Below are 20,253 nucleotides of genomic sequence, written 5' to 3' on the forward strand. Positions count from 1 at the left end.
ATGAATCATCATGCTTACAAGGTTATCTCCTCATTGTCCCCTATGCATATGCAACAATTCTAAATGAAACACTCTAGACTCTATCCTAAATGTAATGCAACTACATGAACCCTCTGTTTTTGTGAAATCATTTTCTGAAATTTTTCAATTTTTTTTGTTTTTTCTATGCCTTAGATGAATGCAGACTCGACGCAAGAGTATATACAATGCAACACACACTTCCTGAGCCCTCCCCCAAACTTAAATCACACAGTCCTCTGTGTGGCCAAATTTGGAAGAGAGTACTCAGGATAAAACACATCACATAAACAAAATATAAACAAGAGATGGTATAGTACAATGGTGAATTGAGGCACTTACCTAAGTCAAAGAATGAACGGAGTTGGTCGTCAATGGCTGCCTGTGATTGCTCCCAGGCCATTGAAGAGTCGCCTTATTCTGTCTCAGCTCCAACATGTCGGTACTCGACCTCCCTTCTTCTACTAGGGCCAGCACTACGGTAGAGTGATCTCTTGGCGTGGATAAGCTAAAACATGGTCGAGTATTTTTCATTACTCTGTGGTCGAGTATACTGATGTACTCTCATAGCCAGAATCCACTTCACTCATCTCTTTATACTTATCTCTTGAAGACACTAACCAAATGCATCAAAAACAACAAGGAAAAATAAAGATATGTACAAAGATAGACATGGGATTTCCTCCCAAGTGAGCTTGTTTTAAGTCCTAAGCTTGACTTCTCATACTCATTAGGCTTAGGGTGGGTTGTAGAGAGGAAATGAGGTCTCCTCCCTTCTTGAGTAGAATGATCATCATACTCATTAGGGTTTCTTGACAGGTCTGCAATTGGGTACTCAGTGGCCATGTCCTCACAGTAAGGTTCCTTTTTAATCAAGATAGTCTTCTCCACTAAACTATTCCGATGTGAATTCACATCCTTCTTTGCTGACCAGAATAGTGGCTCCCTCGTCAGGGGCGTCCTTGATGTTGAGTGGTACTTGGTTGGCTTTTCCATTGAGCTCCTTGATTTGATCCTTCAGCTCTTTCACAATATATGTTAGCTCTTGTATGGCTTTGTCCTGCCATTTAGATCTCTCCTTGAGTTCTAACTAATCATTTGATGTTTGAGTGCTTGCCTTGAGTTGTTTGGTCGAGCATGAGCTTTCAGGACAAGTTGGAGGCTTCTTCGAGTTGTTGGTGGCATCAGTTGGTCGAGCATGTGTTGAACTTACTTCATTAGCTTCCATAACCTTTGTGTCAGACCCCATCAAGCCCTTGTAAACCTTTGAGCCAACTGCAGCCTTGTGTGAGTCTAATGGCTTCTCAGAACTCAAAGTTTCACTAGGGAGATACCCAGCTTTACCACTCTTGGTCAAAACAGTTTTTGAATTATTTGCTTCTTCAAGTTTCACTAGCAGTTCACCAGCTAGCCGATCCACTTCCTTAACTAAGAAGGTCTGTTCTTCTATTGTCGGCTTCTTCATAGCATCATTGATTTCAAACTTCATTTCAAAATTCTTCCCCACATTAAGATCAATATTTCCTTGCTTAACATTTATGATTGCTCCAGGTGTAGCCAAAAAGGGTCTTCCTAATATCAAGGGATATTTTGGTTCTTCATCCATGTTTAGCACTACGAAGTCTGTAGGCACCTACACATTTCCAATCTTGATAGGCAAATCTTCTAATAACCCATGAGGTAGTCTAACAAACCTATCAGCCAAGATCAAGGAGATATTGCAGTATTTATACTTGTTGAAACCCAAATTCTTAGCTACTGAGAGTGGCATGAGATTTACTGATGCTCCTAGGTCACAAAGGCATTTATTAATGAACCTAGGGAGCATGGTAGAGTGAATGAACCAGGGTCTCCTAGCTTTTCTGAGACATCGTTCTCCTGTATGATGGCATTGCACTCATGGCTCAGAACTGTTGTTTTTTGAACCTCTTGAATTCTCTTCATGATCAAGTCTTTGAGGAACTTTTGGGAATCCGGGATACGCGTGCGAGCATCAGCAAGAGGTATCCTTAATTCGACTTCCTTGGTGTTCTTGGCAAACATAGCTCTGTACTTATTTTCTAACTCTTTCTTCTGTCGACCAGGAAATGGAAGTGTGGGCTTGTAAGGAGGAGGAATGAATGCTTTCTCATTGTTTTTAGCAGCAACTAGTTTTAGAGCAGCGGATGATGTTAATGGATTTGTTGGTCGAGTATCAAGGTCGAGTATGGGCTCGAGTACTTCAATTGGTTTATCAACTTGATCTTCATTGAGACTGAAATCTTCCCCATCTTGGTATGCACTGTCCTCAGTGACTGACTTGGGTCTCTCTCTAGTGGATTACTCTCTTCCACTCCTTATGGTGATAGCATGAACATTAGCATACTCCTTGGGATTCTGAATTGACTTCCCTGAAAGTCCTGTAACTTTGGGAGCAGAGGTAGATGCGGATTGTCCTTCCAAGTATCTGACTTTGGAATTCAACGCCTCCACTTTTGCATTCAGGTCATTGTAGTTGCAGTCTACCTTATGGTGCAATTCAGATATCTTTTTAGCAATCTCAATGGAGCTAGATACTTGTCCCTGTAGCAGCTATTGTAGCATTTGTTTCATGTCAGCGTCAGGAGCAGCATGACCTTGGTGTTGCTGAATGCAAACCCCGGTGGTGGTTGCTGTTGGTAGTTCCCCTGAAATTGCTGCTTGGAACAAAACCTTGATTATAGGGAACAAAAGGTTTGTTTTGACCTTGTTGTTGCTGTGGAGGATACACTTGATCCTGTGGATTAGCAACGTTAGTGCTGCGGTAAGAGTGGTTGGGGTTGTTTGTCTTGAAGTTGTTGTACCCTTTGTAGCCACCTTGATTGTGGATGTAGCTAACTTCCTCGTCATCAACAAGGAAGTGCACATGCTTCTGCTGGCTAAAAAGAATCTTGTCCTGCTTGTCATTCAGTGCTTTGATCTCTTTCTTGTGTTTGTCATCCGAGTCAGTTGTTCCTCTGATGGTCCTGTTGCAGTCCTCGTTGTAATTTCCATCTGACTGAGCTAGGTTCTCAACCAATTCCCAGCCTTCTTCAACATCTTTGTTCTGGAAATTTCCATTGCTGGCGGTATCCAGAAGCATTCTTATGCGTGGTAGAACACCTCTGTATAAAGTGCTGAGCATAGAGGCTTTCTTGAAGCCATGATGAGGGCATTGGTTGGTGTAACCCTTGAAACGCTCTCATGCTTCACAGAAGCTTTCACCAGTCTTCTGTGAAAAACAAGAGATCTCATTTCTGAGTCTTGCAGTTCTGGCGTTGGAGAAGAACTTTGCCAGAAAGGCCTTCTTGCAATCATCCCAGGTGGTGATTGAGTCATGGGACAGATTCTTTACCCAGATGTGTGCTTTGTCGCCCAAGGAGAATGGAAACAACCGGAGCTTGAATCCATCTTTACTGACACCGTTGATTTTGGTTAGGCTGCAAAGCATATCAAATTTATCCAAGTGATCGAGTGGGTCTTCCATAGGCAGACCATGGAACTTGTTTCCCTGAATCATCGAGATGAGACCACTCTTAATCTCGAAATTGTTGTTTTAGACAGCAGGAGGTGCAACTCTTTTCCTCAGACGGTGATTCCTTGGTGCATCTCCAGCACCAATGTTGGTGGGTACATTCGGGTCATCTTGTTCATCAGCCATTTTGAATGGATGGTGGTGTTCAAGGTCGAATGTGTTTATCCTTTCCCTAAGTCTTCTGTTGAAGCAGTTGATGTTATCGTTGAAAAGGAGATTCTGGTTGTGTTTTGATCTAGTTTGCATACATCAGAGTTGTACCTGGATCAAGAAGACAACAACTGAAAAACAAAGTTAGTAACCGAAATGAAAATTAAAATAGAACTTGATCTAAGAAAATCCGAAATCTTAAATGTAACAAACAAACACCTAATTAGCAACGACGCCAAATTAATAATAGGTTTTTATGATCAAATATCCTAAAACACCAATCATGTCGTTGTAGTATTTTAGGTTGTCAATCCAAATGGGTGTGATGCTAGCAATCAAGATGCAATCCGAGTTCACAGAGTCAAGCCAAGCAATACCAGGTTTTGGGGTGTTCTACCAGTCCTAAGTGAACATGCAGGAAACAGAAAATCAAGCAGAAACAATAAAACACTCGACCAACACAACTTGTTGCAGAGCACTGGGTGTGGTCAATTGACTGGTCGAGTAATAGACAGAAAATGTAACATGGATACTCGACTGCACAGTCTGTTACCAGACAACAGGGTGGTCGAGTATCAGGTCGAGTAACATGCAAAAATTACAAAAACTAAGTAACAAATGACAAGATGCAGTAAACAATAGTAGAGTAAACAAAGAAATCAATTAGATAAAGAATTCCCGAGGATGGGGTAATTGAGTAGTTTTGTTTCCTCAGTTTACAGAGGTGATTGACATGCTCAATAAATTATCCCTAGATAACAAGTTCGGTAACCAAATCTAAGTGCCACCGCAACAGAGACCCTCAAGTTAAACTAGTCCCAAACTCAATCAGCATTGACGAGAGCTAACCTAACAGGCATTACGAATCAACAAGTTAAAGCCAAAACGCTCCCTGCAACCAATACCTAGGTACATAGCCACAAATTTTTGGAATTAGTGGTTCAGACATTTCATCGAACACCTTTTGGGCGCGGAAATATCTTGGCTCAATTTCCAGTTGATCAGAAAGCAATAGGCATTAAGAACAACTAATCCATAACGATCTATAAATCAAAGTCAACCACCTAGCATACTGAGAATTCTAAACTACTCTAACCTATCCTCAGAAACCTACTCACTACTCAGACATCATTGTAGAGAACATAAACGATGAATAGAATGAAAACATAATAGCAACATACTAATAGCAAGATGACAACAGGATGAACAACTTAGTAAACGAAAATGGAAAGCAAATACTGAATACTGAATAGATTAAGAGAAATCCGGATTACAAAAACTTCAAGAACACAGTGTCTGCGGAATAAAACTTAGTCAACAAAAATGCAAAATACATGCTATTTATAGCGAAATATTCTGAAACCCTAATACTCAAAACTACGCAGTATTGGGACGGATTAAGAACGGTACTCGACCCAGGTGGTCGAGTGAATGGTCGAGTGATAAGCTGGAGTCTTCTTCTATTCCTTGTGCTCGAGTGTCTGGTTGAGTGCAGAATGGAGACGAGTATGATGTTGAGTGATAGAGATGGTGGTACTCGGCTTGGTGCTAGAGCGATTGATCGAGTGGATGATGATGGGGATACTCGACCTGTTGGTAGAGTGATTGGTCGAGTGAATGATGATGGTGGGAGTCGGCCATGTTGGTAGAGTAATTGGTCGAGTGAATGATGATGGTGATACTTGACCTGTTGGTAGAGTGATTGGTCGAGTGAATGATGATGGTGAGACTCGGCCATGTTGGTAGAGTTATTGGTCGAGTGAATGATAGAGTGTCGCGGTCGAGTGATTTGCTGTAGAGGTTGTGGCTGAGTACTTCAGGAACTCGAGGATGACTGTACTCGAGCTCGTGGTCGAGAATGTTGATTTGATCAGGTCCACTTCTTCCAATTAGCTCACCAACAGCTCCAAATCACCTGAAAACAACACAAATATGCAATATGCATGCAAAACTATCCTAGACATGCAAAGTGATGACAAATGGATGCTCAAAACGTATAAAATGCACACTTATCACTTTCCTTTCTAGGATAGGAAAAGAAAAAGAAGAAATGGTTATTCCGATATGTTAGGAGGCTGAAGAATATCGATGAACTAAAAACCATCCTCAAGGAGGTGTGGAATGATGACCCTCTATCCTCAATTGAAGAGAGATAAGGAGCCTGTAGAGGGGCTATAGTACGATGGACAAGAGAGAAGTAGAGGAATAGTCAGGTGGAGATAGAGCACTTTAGAGAGCGGTTAGAACATGCAATGGTAAGCCATGTTCATGATGAGTCCCTCCTTCTTTTGATTAATTCAGATCTAAATGCTGCTTATCAAAGAGAATAAGAGTTTTAAACACAAAGAAGTAGGCAGAACTTGCTCACTTTAGGAGATCAAATTCTGGATTCTTTCATGCGGTGACAAAGGGGAGAACTTGTATCAATAATCTCACAGTTTTGGAGGATGCAAATGGGACCACCTTTTATAAGGATAGCCAGTTTGCCTCAGTGATCTCAAGTTGTTACCAGGAACTCTTTTCATCACATCTGACTTGTCCTGCTAAGATAAGGAAATTTGTGGAAGATGCAATTTGTCCTCAAGTCTCTGAGGAGATTAATTCAGTTCTGATAAGGGATCCTTCCTCCCTGGAAATCAAGGAGGCTTCGTCGACATTGACCCTGACAAAGCCCAAGGCTCCAACGGTTTCTCAGCTAGTTTCTTTCAGTCAAACTGGGACTTTGTTGGCGATGCCCTAGTAAAGGAAATCCAAGGTTACTTCTCAACCAGTGTACTCCAAGCTTCAATCAACAAAACTTTTATCAGGCTTATTCCCAAAGTTCAAGGGCCAAGGAGGGTACTGGATTACAGACCAATTGCTCTCTACAATGTTGTGTATCAGGTTTTCTCCAAAGTGCTAACCAGAAGACTCAAGACAGTCCTGTCCCCTCTAATATGTGAGAACCAGTCTACTTTTGTGGCTGGTAGGGCAATCTTAGATAATTTGCTTATCACACATGAGATGCTTCATTACCTTAAGGTTTATAGGGCTCGAAAAACGTCTTTTTAGCTATCAAAACAGATATGTCTAAGGCTTATGACAGATTAGAATGGGAGTTTATTCAGGCTGTTCTTGATAGAAAGGATTTCTATCCAACTTGGGTAAATTGGATGATGTAGTGTGTGAAGACAATCTCTTATTCCTTCATCATTAATGGAGCTGCTATGCGTGATGCTATTCCATCCCGAAGGCTATCAACCTGGGCTATCAAAGCATTTTGCTTCTCTCGGACTGCCAAGTACTCACCAAGGCAATCTCTTCGAAGTCCTCTCTCTCTAAAATCTTTGAGATCCTCCTTGACCTAGCAGATTTTGTTAGTCGTTGTAGTTCCTTTAATTGTTGTTTCATTCCTTGCTCTTCCAATAGAGTAGCAGATGCTCTTGCAAAAGACTCCGTTGTTGTATTCTCAAACGTTTGATTAATGCAATGCGGTTTGACAAAAAAAAAAAAACATTTATTAGATTTTATAAATTATAATTTAACACTAAATTTTTGTTATTTTTATATTAAAATTTGATAAAATTGATCGAAATAAACAAATTTTAATATTGATATATAATATAAGCCTGATAACAATGTATTTTACTCATTTTAGGCATGTATTTATCATCATTTAGCTTAGTGATCACTCATTGTTTCATATCATTTTGCACCACATTTAGCTTATTTTGCACACTTAGGCATTTAGGATCACTTTGCATACATATTACATGTTTTGGTGTGTTTTCAGGTGCACAAGGAGTTTACAAAGGCAATCACTCGATCCTCTACTCTATCAAACCAAGAGGGAAGCAGCAGCGCAAACCACTCGACCAAACACTTTATCAAGGCAGCTATGGAGGAAGCAGCAGACAACCACTCGACCCTTTTACTCGATCCTCTACTCGACCAAATACTCGATCAAGGGCAACCCATTTTACAAGACTTGTTGATCGTGCAAAGCGCCTTCGGATCGTCCTCATTTCCCACTCAACCAGACAGCTGAACATAAGAAGAGGAGAGGAAGAAGCAACTACTCGACCAATTGATCACTCGGAGCATGGAAGCAAAGGCGTAGACTTTGTAGCACCCTCTTTACTCGATCCCCAAGATCTTCAAGTCTCTTGTCTTCTAGTGAATCTAGGGTTTTCGAGATTTTAGTATAAATAGGTTCTTTGGGGTTTGTCCAAAGAACCAAGCTTTTATTCTGTAGTTTTTCTTTGTGTTTTAGAATCTTGAAATATTAATTACTCTTAATCTATTTAGTTGTTGTATTTAGTTCTTTGAGCAAAGTTGTTTATCTTGTTTAGATATACATTTATGGGTTTGTGTGTTGATTATGTTGCTTGAGTAGTGATTAAAGTTCTTGAGGATGGATAGATTAGGGTAATCTCTAGGATAGTCAGGTGGTTAAGATTAGGTTATATCCCTTCTGGATTCGTTGGCCTTAATGCTTATTTCACTCAGTTTAGACTGGAATTCGACCCAAAAGACGTTCAAATCGATGCCTGATCTAGGAATTCTAGAGATTTGTAGATTCTATCCCAAGAGATTGGATGTTTAGACTACTTAATGACTTTTGATAGATTGTTCCTTAAAGCATGCTTTGCTATGTTTCATCAACGAGAGTTGAGATTAGGAACTGGTAAAGTTATGAGGATCATTGTCACGAGAGTGGATTGATCTGGTTTTGAATCTATTGTCTAGGGTATTTGCCTTTCGCCTGTTAGCCACCTGATGAACCCTAGAGTTGCCCTTATCAATGAATTCATCCTTAGGACTTCTATTCTTCTTAGATTTATTTGTATTCACCCCTTGATTGCACTTTTATTTACCTGTTATTTCATTCACCTGTTGAGTTACCTGTTATTTCATTCACCTGTTGAGTTACCTGTTTTTGCATTTTATTTCTTAAATTTGTTACATGTTGGTTCCACTCGACCCAATGATCGAGTAGGGCACTTAAGTTCTCACTTTTGTTGTTTGAATCCTTTAGGATTGTTACTAGAATCCCACCATCATTATAACATGGCTTGACTTAGTTGCTTCTATACACATCTTGATTGCTAGCAATAACAGTGGACTGGTTTGACACCCCCTATAGCTGCATCGACATGTTAGTGTTTAAGGAGAAATTGAACTAAACATCACATTCACCATAGTTAGGCCTAAAAATCTAACTATCAATTTGACGTCGTTGCTAATTCATTGTTGCATGGTTACATTCAAGATACCAGAAAAAGTTAAGATCAAGTTCTTTTACATTACTCAAGTTACTAACTCATCTTTTCGTCTGCTTGTTTTTGTGGTATAGGTACTAATATTTGTGCATGCACACTCGGTCCAAAGGATCTGCACACCTACTACCTTTCAAAGACAGAATTGACAGACTAGCTCGTGAGTTATAAGAAACAAAAGCAAAGGAAGACTGTGATCAACAAAGACCAGCTCCTACGGATCAACAGAAAAGAGGAGTTGAGATACAAGACCCACCTAATGTTGATCAACCAAGAAACATTGGTGCTGGTGATGTCCCAAGGAATCATCACCAAAGACAAGGAATAGTGCCACCACCTGTTCAGAACAACAACTTTGAAATCAATAGTGGTCTCATCTCCATGATCCAAGGAAACAAATTTCATGGTTTTCCCATGGTAGACCTCTTGGACCATCTTGACAGTTTTGATAGGCTCTTTAGCCTTACCAAGATCAGTGGTGTCACTGAAGATGGGTTTAAACTAAAACTATTTCCCTTCTCTTTGGGAGACAAGGCACACCACTAGGAGAAGACTCTGCCTCTAGACTCCATCAATTCATGGGATGATTGTAAGAAAGCTTTTCTTGCCAAGTTCTTCTCTAATGCTCGCACAGCTAGATTGAGGAACGCGATCTCAGGCTTCACCGAGAAAAACGATGAAACTTTTGTGAAGCTTGGGAGAGGTTTAAAGGATACACCACTCAGTACCCCCATCACAGTTTTAAGAGAGCTTCCATATTGAGCACACTCTACAGAGGAGCTTTACCAAAGATCCGCATACTGCTCGACACTGCTTCCAATGGAAACTTCATGAACAAGGATGTAGAAGAAGTATGGGAGTTAGTCGAAAATCTGGCAAAATCTCATGGATGCTACAATGAGGATTATGATCTCTCAGTGAGAGGAACTGGAGAAACTGAAGATAGACAAAAGAAGGATATCAAGGCCCTCAATGAAAAGCTAGACAAACTCTTATTGACTCAGCAGAAGCAGATACGCTACATTACTGATGAAGAGCACTTCCAAATGCAAGAAGGGGGGAATGATCAAACTGAAGAGATCAGCTATATTCAAAACTAAGAAGGGTTCAACAAGGGCTACAACAACTACAAGCCCAACCCAAACCTCTCATACAGAAGCACTATGTAGCCAACCCCCAAGATCAAGTGTATCCCCCGCAACAGAATCAGTCTAAGCCTTTTTGTTCAATACAACCAAGGTTATGCCTCTAAGCAGCAGTTCAATGGAGGATACCAACAGCCAAATCAACCACCAGGGTTCACTCAACAACCAAAGCAGACAGCAGGAGCACAAGATCCTGACACAAAGCAGATGCTTCAACAAATCATTCACGGTCAAACTACTGGCGCTGTAGTTCTGGAAAAACGATTGGCTTAGATAAATAGTAAAGTTGATTGTTCCTACAATGAGCTAAGAAGCAAATATGAGGATCTAATATCCAAGATGATATACAAGGAAAGCCAAGCTGCTTCCAATACGTCCTCCAAGTATCCAGGGCCACATTCAGGAAAAGCCATTCACAACCCTAAAGAATATGCACATGCAGTTACACTTCGCAGTGGCAAGAAACTGCTCAATAATCAGACCAAAGAGAGATCACTAAGGATAGTGAACTTCAAGAAGGGGAGGATCCACATAAAAACGAAGTTCAAATTGATGAACCAACTAAACTTGATCAGCCTTCAGCTTCACTCGACCCTCTACTCGATCGAGCAAAGCTAACTTTTGAAGAAAGAAAAGATGCGGTTGTAGAAAAGAATAAAGAAATTCGCTCCGCCACCCTACAAACCGACGGTGCCTTTCCCTGGAAGATTCAAGAAGGAATTAACAAAGAAATACAAAAGCCCTTTTTGATAAGCAACTAAAGGAGATTGAATTAAGAATGCCATTAATGGATGCCTTCATGCTCATTCCACACTCACACAAGTACCTCAAAGATCTGATTATGGATAGAATCAAGGAAGTGCAAGGAATTGTGGTAATAGGCTATGAATGCAGTTCTATCATCTAGAAAGGCATAATACCAAGGAAGTTGGGAGATCTTGGATCCTTCACCCTACCTTGCTTAGTAGGACCTTTATCTTTCAGTAAATGTCTATGTGATTTTGGGTGCCTCAATCAGTCTTATACCCCTATCCGTAGCAAGAAGACTGGGTTTCAGTAAGTACAAGTCATGCAGCATCCAACTGATATTAGCCGATAGATTAGTCAGAATCCCCCATGGAGTCCTGGAAGACCTACCTGTCAAAGTCGGATCAATAGAAATCCCCACACTTTTCATAATACTGGAGATGGATGAGGAGCCAAAGGACCCATTAATCCTAAGAAGACGATTACTGGCAACTGCAAGAGCTATTATCGATGTCAAAAAGGGAAAGATCGACCTAAACCTCGGAAAGGAGATGAAGATGACCTTCGATATCAACAAAGCTATGAAGAAACCAATAATTAATGGACAAGTCGTTTGGATCAAAGAATTGGATAGATTGGTCGACGTATTACTGGAAGAGCTTACGGAGAAAGATTACTTGGCAAGTGCCTTAACCAAGGCTCCAAAGGTTGACCGTAAGCCTCTTCCAAAAGGTCCAAGGTACGCGTTTCTTGGTCCAAATGATACCTACCCTGTCATTATCAACAATGGATTAAGTGATGAACAAGTGCATCAATTGTTAAATGAGCTTAGAAAGTATAGGAAAGCAATTGGGTATTCATTAGCTGATATTAAAGGAATTTCACGTACTTTATGTACTCATAGGATCCACCTCGAAAATGAATCATATACTAGTGTTGAACCACATAGGAGATTAAATCCGAATTTGAAAGATGTAGTTAAAAAGGAAATTCTTAAATTACTTGATGTTGATATCATCTACCCAATTTCCGATAGTACCCAATTTCCAGAGAAGCATGACTTCAATATTCTCGGATTTCATTGAGGAGATAATGGAGGTTGATATATCCTTATTTTCACTGATTTCTTCTATGTTTTAGGTATATGATTATGAGTCTTTATGTTATTTCTCGAGTCTTTTTAGTGTTTTTTCAGGTATCTTATGCATTGGGACAACAATGGAGATAAGGAGACATTTTGGAGGAAGAGATAAAGGAAAGGAAGCTAAGGACGAATTTGGATTCAGAAATCAGCGAGGAGTGTCGATCGACACCAGTTTCGGCCCAACAAAGTCCTAGACGCTTTCGAGTTTACAGAAGAGAAAAATTGCCCCAAAAGACTTCCCTATTTGCATTATTGGTCCCTGGACGTTTTATAGGGTCTTTATATTGTTTTTAGACCTAGTTTTCATTATTATCACGTTTTATCATCAAGTTCTTATCAAGCTTTTTGAAAACCCTGTTACTGAGAGACATAAGCTATTCAACGAGTGTTTTCAGAGATTGATTCAGATCTTAATACAGTGAAGAGATCCTTTCTTTCCCTTAATCTATTTGTTGTGTTTATGTTTTCATACCCAAATATGTTGTTTGCTTCAATCAATATGTCTGAGTAATCTGCTTGTTAGGAATAGTGTTTCTCATTAGGGATTCATATGGTTTAGTAGATTGCCCCCTTGCTACATTATCTATAGAATTCTTCATCTTTAATTATGCTTAATGCTAGATCTAGAGTAATTAACTAGATCTTGAATCTAGACAATAGATATGCCCGCCATAGGTATCTGTAGTTAGATCGATTATTTGATGAGCCTGGTTTTTAGGTGTGTAATAAAAATTGGCCTAACTACTACGGTAAACAATCGAACTCGTTAAGAATGCTTATTTAGGTTGATAATGCCTCGGCTTCTCCGGTTATTCTTAGCTATAGATATAGGGAGTTTCGCAGAACGCGACCGGTTATTCCATAATTAGAGTTTGAGTTTAAGAATGGTTCGATAACAACCTAGCTTTCATTAGATCTACTAACCAATAGCTTTCTGAGAATACCATGTTCCTAGCTCTTTATTTAATCGTTTACAACACAATCATCCTGCTGTCTTTTACCTTGTTTTCTTATTATTTCAATCATACCCTGCTAGCTTAATCTCGATATTCTACTCACTGTTTGGACAAAAGAGCTCCATGAATTCGATCCTTAAATACTGCAATTGATCTCTTATTTGAGAGAATAGTTCTAGGTAATTTGAACCTTATCAGAGGTATTTATGGACGATATCTCAGTTTATGGGTCCTCTTTCTCCTCATGTTTGTTAAACTTGTACATGGTTCTAGAAAGGTGTGAGGAAACCAATTTGGTACTCAACTGGGAAAAGTGTCATTTCATGGTCCAGGAAGGAATTATGCTGGGCACAAGATTTTTGGTAAAGGAATCGAGGTCGACAAAGCCAAAATCGATGTCATAATTCAGCTGCAACCCCCTAAGACGTATAAGGATATCAGAAGCTTCCTATGACAGGCAGGATTCTACAGGAGATTCATAAAAGACTTTTCAAAGATTGTTCAACCTCTCACTCGACTTCTTTGCAAGGAAACTAAGTTCAATTTCAATGAAGACTGCCTTAAAGCTTTCCATTCGATAAAAGAAGCGTTGGTGTCTGCTCCCATCGTTCAAGCACCTAACTGGGACTATCCATTTGATATTATGTGTGATGCATCCGATTGTGCAGTTGGAGCAGTACTGGGCCAAAGGATTGATGGCAAGCTTCACATCATCTACTACGCCAGTAAAACAATAGACGAAGCTCAGACAAGATATGCTACAACAAAAACGGAGCTTTTAACTGTAGTTTTTGCCTTTGAGAATTTTGAAGTTATTTGGTTGGTTCTAAGGTGAAAGTCTACACCAATCTTGTCGCTCTAAGGAACATTTACGCCAAGAAGGAAACCAAGTCATGACTTCTAAGGTGGATACAACTACTACATGAATTTGATATGGAAATCACTGATAAGAAAGGAGTTGAAAAAGGAGTTGTAGATCATCTCTCTAGAATGAGGATTGAGGATTCAATCCCGATATATGACACTATGCTAGAGGAACAGCTGATGTTCTAAGACGTTGTTAACAAAAACATTAACACAAAAGACATACTTGATAGAGCATATGCAGTTGAAGAAGAAAAATTGTCCTGGTATGCAGATTTAGTTAACTATTTAGTGACTGGTGATATATCCCTATTTTTAATGTTTAAACTATGTTTTAGGTATAGGTTTTAGAGTCTATTTGTTATTTCTAGAGTCTTTTATAGTCTTTTTCAGGTCTTTACATGTTTGGGATTCATTTGGAGATAAGGGAGCATTCTGGAGGAAAACAGAGAATTTATGCTGCTGAAGAAATCCGGAGACAAAAATGTACGTAGGTGTCAAACGACACCACCCCTGGTGTTGAGCGACACCAATACCTGACGGCAATTTCGAGGCGTAACTTATTGATGTTTTGAAGATTTCTAAATTCGGCCCAGAACTTTCTCCTATGTTTAATGAAGGCTCATCACGTATTTTAGACATATAATTAGGTTTTTAGGGTCATTGTTTAGACCTAAGCTTTGGGAGGCTATTCCCTTTTTCTATTCTGATTTTGGGAGCAAAACCCTGTGGAGACTCCCGTTAGAGAAGATTCTTCTTAACTATATTCTTCTCTTATTTTATTCATTGATTTCTTATTCAATCATGTTTTGTTCTTCTATGATCATGCTTGTGTAGTTTTCTTGTTAGGTTTTGGTTTCTCATTAGGGATTTAGATGATTTAATAGATTGCCCCCTTGCTAGGTTATCTGTTAGGATTCTTCATCTTTAATTGTTCTTAATGCTAGTTCTTGAGTAGCTAACTAGAACTTGAATCCACACAATAGGTATGCCCATCATAGGTATCTGTAGTTGGATCTATTATTTGATGAGCCTGGTTTATAGGTGTGTAATAAGAATCGGCCTATCTACTAAGTTGAACAATTGAACTCGTTTAGAATGCATGTTTAGGTTAATGATCTCTCGGCTTCTCCAGTTATTCTAACCTATAAGCATAGGGAGTTTCGCAGAACACCACCGGTTATTCTATAATTAGAGTTTGAGTTTAAGAACGGTTCGATAACAACCTAGCAATCCCTAGATCTACTAATCATCTATCTCCTAAAAATACCTTAAACCTGACTCTTTTCCCATCTTATTTATATCTTGATATTTATTGCTTTTCTTTATTTCTTATATAATCTATTGGTCTAGCTTGTTTGAAAACATCATAAGTCTAATGTGTGAACATCCAGAGCTCAGTGGAATTCGACCCTTAAGTGCTAACGACGATGTCTTATTTGAGGGAGTAAGCTTTAGGCAATTTGAGCTATATCAAGTGGTATGATCCCTTAGAGTCTGGATGCATATAAGAAGAAGAAGTTCTTTAAGGATGTCAACAACTACTATTGGGATGAACCATACCTGTATAAAAAAAGGAAAATGATGGGCTATTCAAAAGGTGAACATCAAGAGCTTAGTGGAATTCGACCCTTAAGTGCTAACGAAGATCTCTTATTTGAGGGAGTAAGCTGAAGGCAATTTGAGCTATATCAAATTTGGCGCCATTGCCGAAGTTCTCTTTACTTCACCATTAGACTAGGTGTCGACTTAAGTCTAAACTTTTCTTTTCTTTCATTACTAATTCAGTTTTTCTTTTCTTCTTTTTCTTTTTCTTGTGTTTGAGGAGCTTCAGGAATTCACTTGCAACACCAAGATGTTGATTGTCGTACCTGATGTTGTAGGAGTATTAAGGGACAGAGCTGGTCAGGGATACAATGAGGATGGTCAGAAAATCGATGAGCAGGAAAACCTGATACCTGATTTTGCCGAGGGTGACAATCAACACCACCTGGGTGTCGGTCACACCAAGGCGAATGCAGAACTGCAGCTGTTGCAGATGGACGTGTTATTCAACCTGATGACTACAACACGCCTGATATGTTCTATGCTGGTCATTCCAGCTATTCTAGTCACCAAGCCCACCCTTAACCCACTTATACGAGTAGGATGGAATGCATGCTAGAACAGATTCTCAAGAGCCAATTGATGACGAATCAAAGGATTGATGGTCTGTATAATGATGTACAAGATTTGAATGCTCGGTTCAACAGAGAGGATGTTAATGTAGTTTAGTCAAGGAGTGGATTCAGCACCAGACCTTAGAGACACCACTCATGACCGCTTGCCACACTAATTTGTAGAACCACTCAACACTAAGTCTCAGTGTTGATCGACATGACCTTGATGTCGATCAACACTCTTATGGACCAGACAATCCTTCAGCGTTTGATGGAGCAAAATCGAGCGGGCTCGATACCGAAGTGTCAACAACAGATGATAATGTCGATGAAAAATGGACTGATGTTGAGATAGATGAGGTTCATGGTACAAGCAAGCAGCCACAAGACGAAGCTGACGAATTAGTTGATGAGAATCGATCTCAAGCGATGGTGTCGATCGACACCACCACCTGTATCGATCGACACACCACACAGGCTGAGCCAGAGTTCCTTATTAGAGCTGGTTTTCGTGTTGAGTTCACTGCTGATACTCCAGGCATTACGGTCACGTCACCCACTGCACCGTCACTCCTTGATCCACCTCATAAACGGCTAAGAAACTCATTTCCTCCTCCTAAAACTCCTGATTTCATCAATAAGAGTTTAAAATTTCCAAAAACTGTTTCACGGTTTAGCAAGCCACGAGTTTCTCGTCGAGCGCTTGTTTGTTCTTTTGATGATTGTGGAGGTAAAAGGAGTATTCCATCCATACATGAGTCCCACCCTGCTGATACTCCTCTCTTCCTAGATAGACCTCATGCGTTAACTTCTTATACGCCAGCATGGATGATGAGAGGTCTTTCTCTGCGATATTTACTACCACCTTCTGATCCACCTGATCCCCAAACTCCACCAAAGTCAAGCTATTGACTCTAAACAAGCGCTTAGTGGGAGGAAACCCACTGGTATGGTTTTCTTTTTCTTTTTCTTTTTCTTTTTCTTTTATTTTTCGTTTTTCTTTTATTTTTCTCGCTTACTCTATATTTGAATGCTATTGGAGACAATGTCGTTTAAGTCTGGGGTAGGCGCTTACTAATTACGTTTTTCTTTTTGAGTCTTATTCTTATTCTTCTTTTTCTTATTTTTGAGTCGTTTAATTGAGTCAAAATTTTGTTTGGAATTATGATCTTTATTCTTTAGATTATTGCCTGGTTGATTAATGTTGCAGGTTCGACTCAATTCCGACTATTGAAAAATCCAGATGGCAAACCAACAGACTTGACGATATCCTGGTTTCCAACACAATCCACTAAGGCTGGAGCTAATCTCACTGCTCTTCCTTTTACCTCTTCAAACGGTTAATATTTATAGATCTTGACTCGTTCATACCTGATATTGAGAACAATGTGATAAAAAGAATGTGTTCATCTCCCCTTATAAAAATAAAAAGAAAATGAGAGATTGACATGATTTTCAAATAGTTTATAGGGGTAGGAATGTTTCCTATGACCCCAATATTATACATTATTTGGAAGGATCAATTACAAAGATGGGAAAAATGCCGAGGGTGTTGATCTAATATGCGAGTTCCCCTTTGTTTACTCTCTAAAAAGAATAAGTCTAGGGGAGAGAAAGAACAACAACAAAAAAAAATATAAAGACAATGGTTGATTTACCATGGTATAGTACATGAATGAGTCTAGAAGGATCTTAAATGTTAGCTTGTTTGATGAGACCCAACGATAAAAGCCTGGTAGATGTAGTTGTGGAACTTAGGTATGAAATCTAGAATGTTGTGTAAGCTTGCAGAGAAGTACATGTTGGTTAGGATTTGTTAGAACTGCTAGACAAGCAAAAGCTAAGTCTGCGAGAGTTGATATATCCCTAGTTTTACTGTTTTTAACTATGTTTTAGGTATAGGCTTTAGAGTCTATTTGTTATTTCTAGAGTCTTTTCTAGTCTTTTTCAGGTCTTTACATGTTTGAGATTCATTTGGAGATAATAGAGCTTTCTGGAGGAAAACAGAGAATTTATGCTACTGAAGAAATCGGGAGACGAAAATGCATGTAGGTGTCGAACGACACCACCCCTGGTGTCGAGCGACACCAATACCTGACGGCAATTACGAGACGCAACTTATTGATATTGTGAAGATTTCTAAATTCGGCCAAGAACTTTCTCCTATGTTTAATGAAGGCCCATCACGTGTTTTAGACATATAATTAGGTTTTTAGGGTCAATGTTTAGACCTAAGCTTTGGGAGGCTATTCCCTTTTTCTATTCTGTTTTTGGAGCAAAACCCTGTAGAGACTCCCTTTAGAGAAGATTCTTCTTAACTATATTCTTCTCTTGTTTTATTCATTGATTTCTTATTCAATCATGTTTTGTTCTTCTATGATCATGTTTGAGTAGTTTTTTTTGTTATGTTTAGGGTTTCTCATTAGGGATTTAGATGATTTAGTAGATTGCCCCCTTGCTAGGTTATCTGTTAGGATTCTTCATCTTTAATTGTTCTTAATGCTAGTTCTTGAGTAGCTAACTAGAACTTGAATCCAGACAATAGGTATGCCCACCATAGGTATCTGTAGTTGGATATATTATTTGATGAGCCTGGTTTATAGGTGTGTAATAAGAATCAGCCTATCTACTAAGGTGAACAATTGAACTCGTTTAGAATGCATGTTTAGGTTAAAGATCTCTCGACTTCTCCGGTTATTCTTAGCTACAAGCATAGGGAGTTTCGCGGAGCACCACTGGTTATTCCATAATTAGAGTTTGAGTTTAAGAACGGTTTGATAACAACCTAGCTATAACTAGATCTACTAATCATCTATCTCCTGAGAATACCCTAAACCTGACTCTTTTCCCATCTTATTTATATCTTGATATTTATTGCTTTTCTTTGTTTCTTATATAATCTATTGGTCTAGCTTGTTTGAAAACATCATAAGTCTATTGTGTGAACATCGAGAGCTCAGTGGAATTCGACCCTTAAGTGCTAACGACGATCTCTTATTTGAGGGAGTAAGCTTTAGGCAATTTGAGTTATCAAGTGGTATGATCCCTTAGAGTCTGGATGCATATAAGAAGAAGAAGTTCTTTAAGGATGTCAACAACTACTATTGGGATGAACCATACCAATATAAAAAAGGGAAATGATGGGCTATTCAAAAGGTGTGTCTCCGAAGGAGAAGTTCAGGGTATAGTGGAACATTGCCATGGCCTCCACCTATGGAGGGCATTTCGCCACTTTTAAGACTATCCAGAAAGTGTTACAAGCAAGCCTGTTGTGGTCCACAATGTTTAAAGACACTTAGGTGTTCATAAAAAAATGTGATCCATGCCAAAGAATTGGGAACATATCAAGGAGGAGTGAGATGCCACAACACCCCATTTTGAAGTAGAAGTGTTCGATGTATGGGGGATAGACTTCATGAGTCCGTTAACCTCCTTCATATGGAAAGGCTTACATCTTGGTGGTGGTGTATTACGTCTCCAAGTGGGTCAAAGCTATAGCAGCACCAACCAATGATCACAAAGTGGTTCTGAAAATGTTTAAGTCCATTATCTTTCCCAGATATGGTGTCCTTTAAGGTAGTAATAAGTGATGGAGGCTCGCATTTCATAAACAAGGTCCTTGAAAGTTTATTGAGAAAGCCTGGGGTTAAGCATAAGGTTGTCACTCCCTATCATCCTCAGACCAGTGGCCAAGTAGAAGTGTCAAATAGGCTGATCAAAGCTATACTCACAACTGTTGTTAGTGTCTCAAGAAGGGATTAGTCAGCTAAACTTGATGAGACTCTGTGGGCCTATAGAGTTGCATACAAATTGCCTATTGGAAGAACCCCATTCCAGATGCTATATGGGAAATCTTGTCATTTACGAGTAGAAACGGAATATAAAGCCATTTGGGCAACTAAACTCTTGAACTTGGAAATCAAAAGAGCTCAAGAAAAAGAGCAGTCGACCTGCACAAACTGGAAGAGATTATGCTGGAAGCATATGAGAGTTCGAAGATCTACAAAGAAAGAACAAAAGCCTTTCATGACAAAAAGATCTCACCAAAAGATTTTAACATTGGAGACCAAGTTCTACTATTCACCTCCAGGCTCAAGTTGTTTCCAGGAAAGCTCAAATCCAGGTGGTCTGGACCTTTCACCATCAAACAAGTATTGGCATATGGGACAATTACTCTCACTGGGAAGGGAAGGTCTGACTTTACTGTAAATGAGCAGAGGGTCAAGCGCTACACGGCAGATTGCCCCATTCCTGAAGGAACTAAAGTTCACCTCCCTGAG

At 39.5% G+C, this 20,253-nt stretch overlaps 6 pseudogenes across 6 annotated transcripts; 5 read left to right on the forward strand and 1 right to left on the reverse strand.

Annotated features, from left to right (window-relative positions):
• Positions 1 to 785: 785 nt before the first annotated feature.
• Positions 786 to 3,796, reverse strand: AT2G12570 (annotated as a pseudogene; the record flags this gene model as incomplete). The annotated part of the gene is made up of 1 exon: positions 786 to 3,796.
• A 1,935-nt stretch (positions 3,797 to 5,731) lies between these two features.
• AT2G12580 lies at positions 5,732 to 6,946 on the forward strand (annotated as a pseudogene; the record flags this gene model as incomplete). Its single annotated transcript has 1 exon — positions 5,732 to 6,946.
• A 2,208-nt stretch (positions 6,947 to 9,154) lies between these two features.
• AT2G12590 lies at positions 9,155 to 11,498 on the forward strand (annotated as a pseudogene; the record flags this gene model as incomplete). Its single annotated transcript has 1 exon — positions 9,155 to 11,498.
• A 1,625-nt stretch (positions 11,499 to 13,123) lies between these two features.
• On the forward strand, positions 13,124 to 14,060 carry AT2G12600 (annotated as a pseudogene; the record flags this gene model as incomplete). Its single annotated transcript has 1 exon — positions 13,124 to 14,060.
• A 1,132-nt stretch (positions 14,061 to 15,192) lies between these two features.
• Positions 15,193 to 16,885, forward strand: AT2G12610 (annotated as a pseudogene; the record flags this gene model as incomplete). Its single annotated transcript is given in 5 exon segments — positions 15,193 to 15,294; positions 15,309 to 15,479; positions 15,640 to 15,957; positions 16,157 to 16,703; positions 16,764 to 16,885.
• Positions 16,886 to 19,304: 2,419 nt separating this feature from the next.
• On the forward strand, positions 19,305 to 19,831 carry AT2G12620 (annotated as a pseudogene; the record flags this gene model as incomplete). The annotated part of the gene is made up of 1 exon: positions 19,305 to 19,831.
• Between the last annotated feature and the right edge of the window lie 422 nt (positions 19,832 to 20,253).

The sequence above is a fragment of the Arabidopsis thaliana genome, chromosome 2 (genome assembly GCF_000001735.4).
Source record: "Arabidopsis thaliana chromosome 2, partial sequence".
Lineage (NCBI taxonomy): Eukaryota > Viridiplantae > Streptophyta > Magnoliopsida > Brassicales > Brassicaceae > Arabidopsis > Arabidopsis thaliana.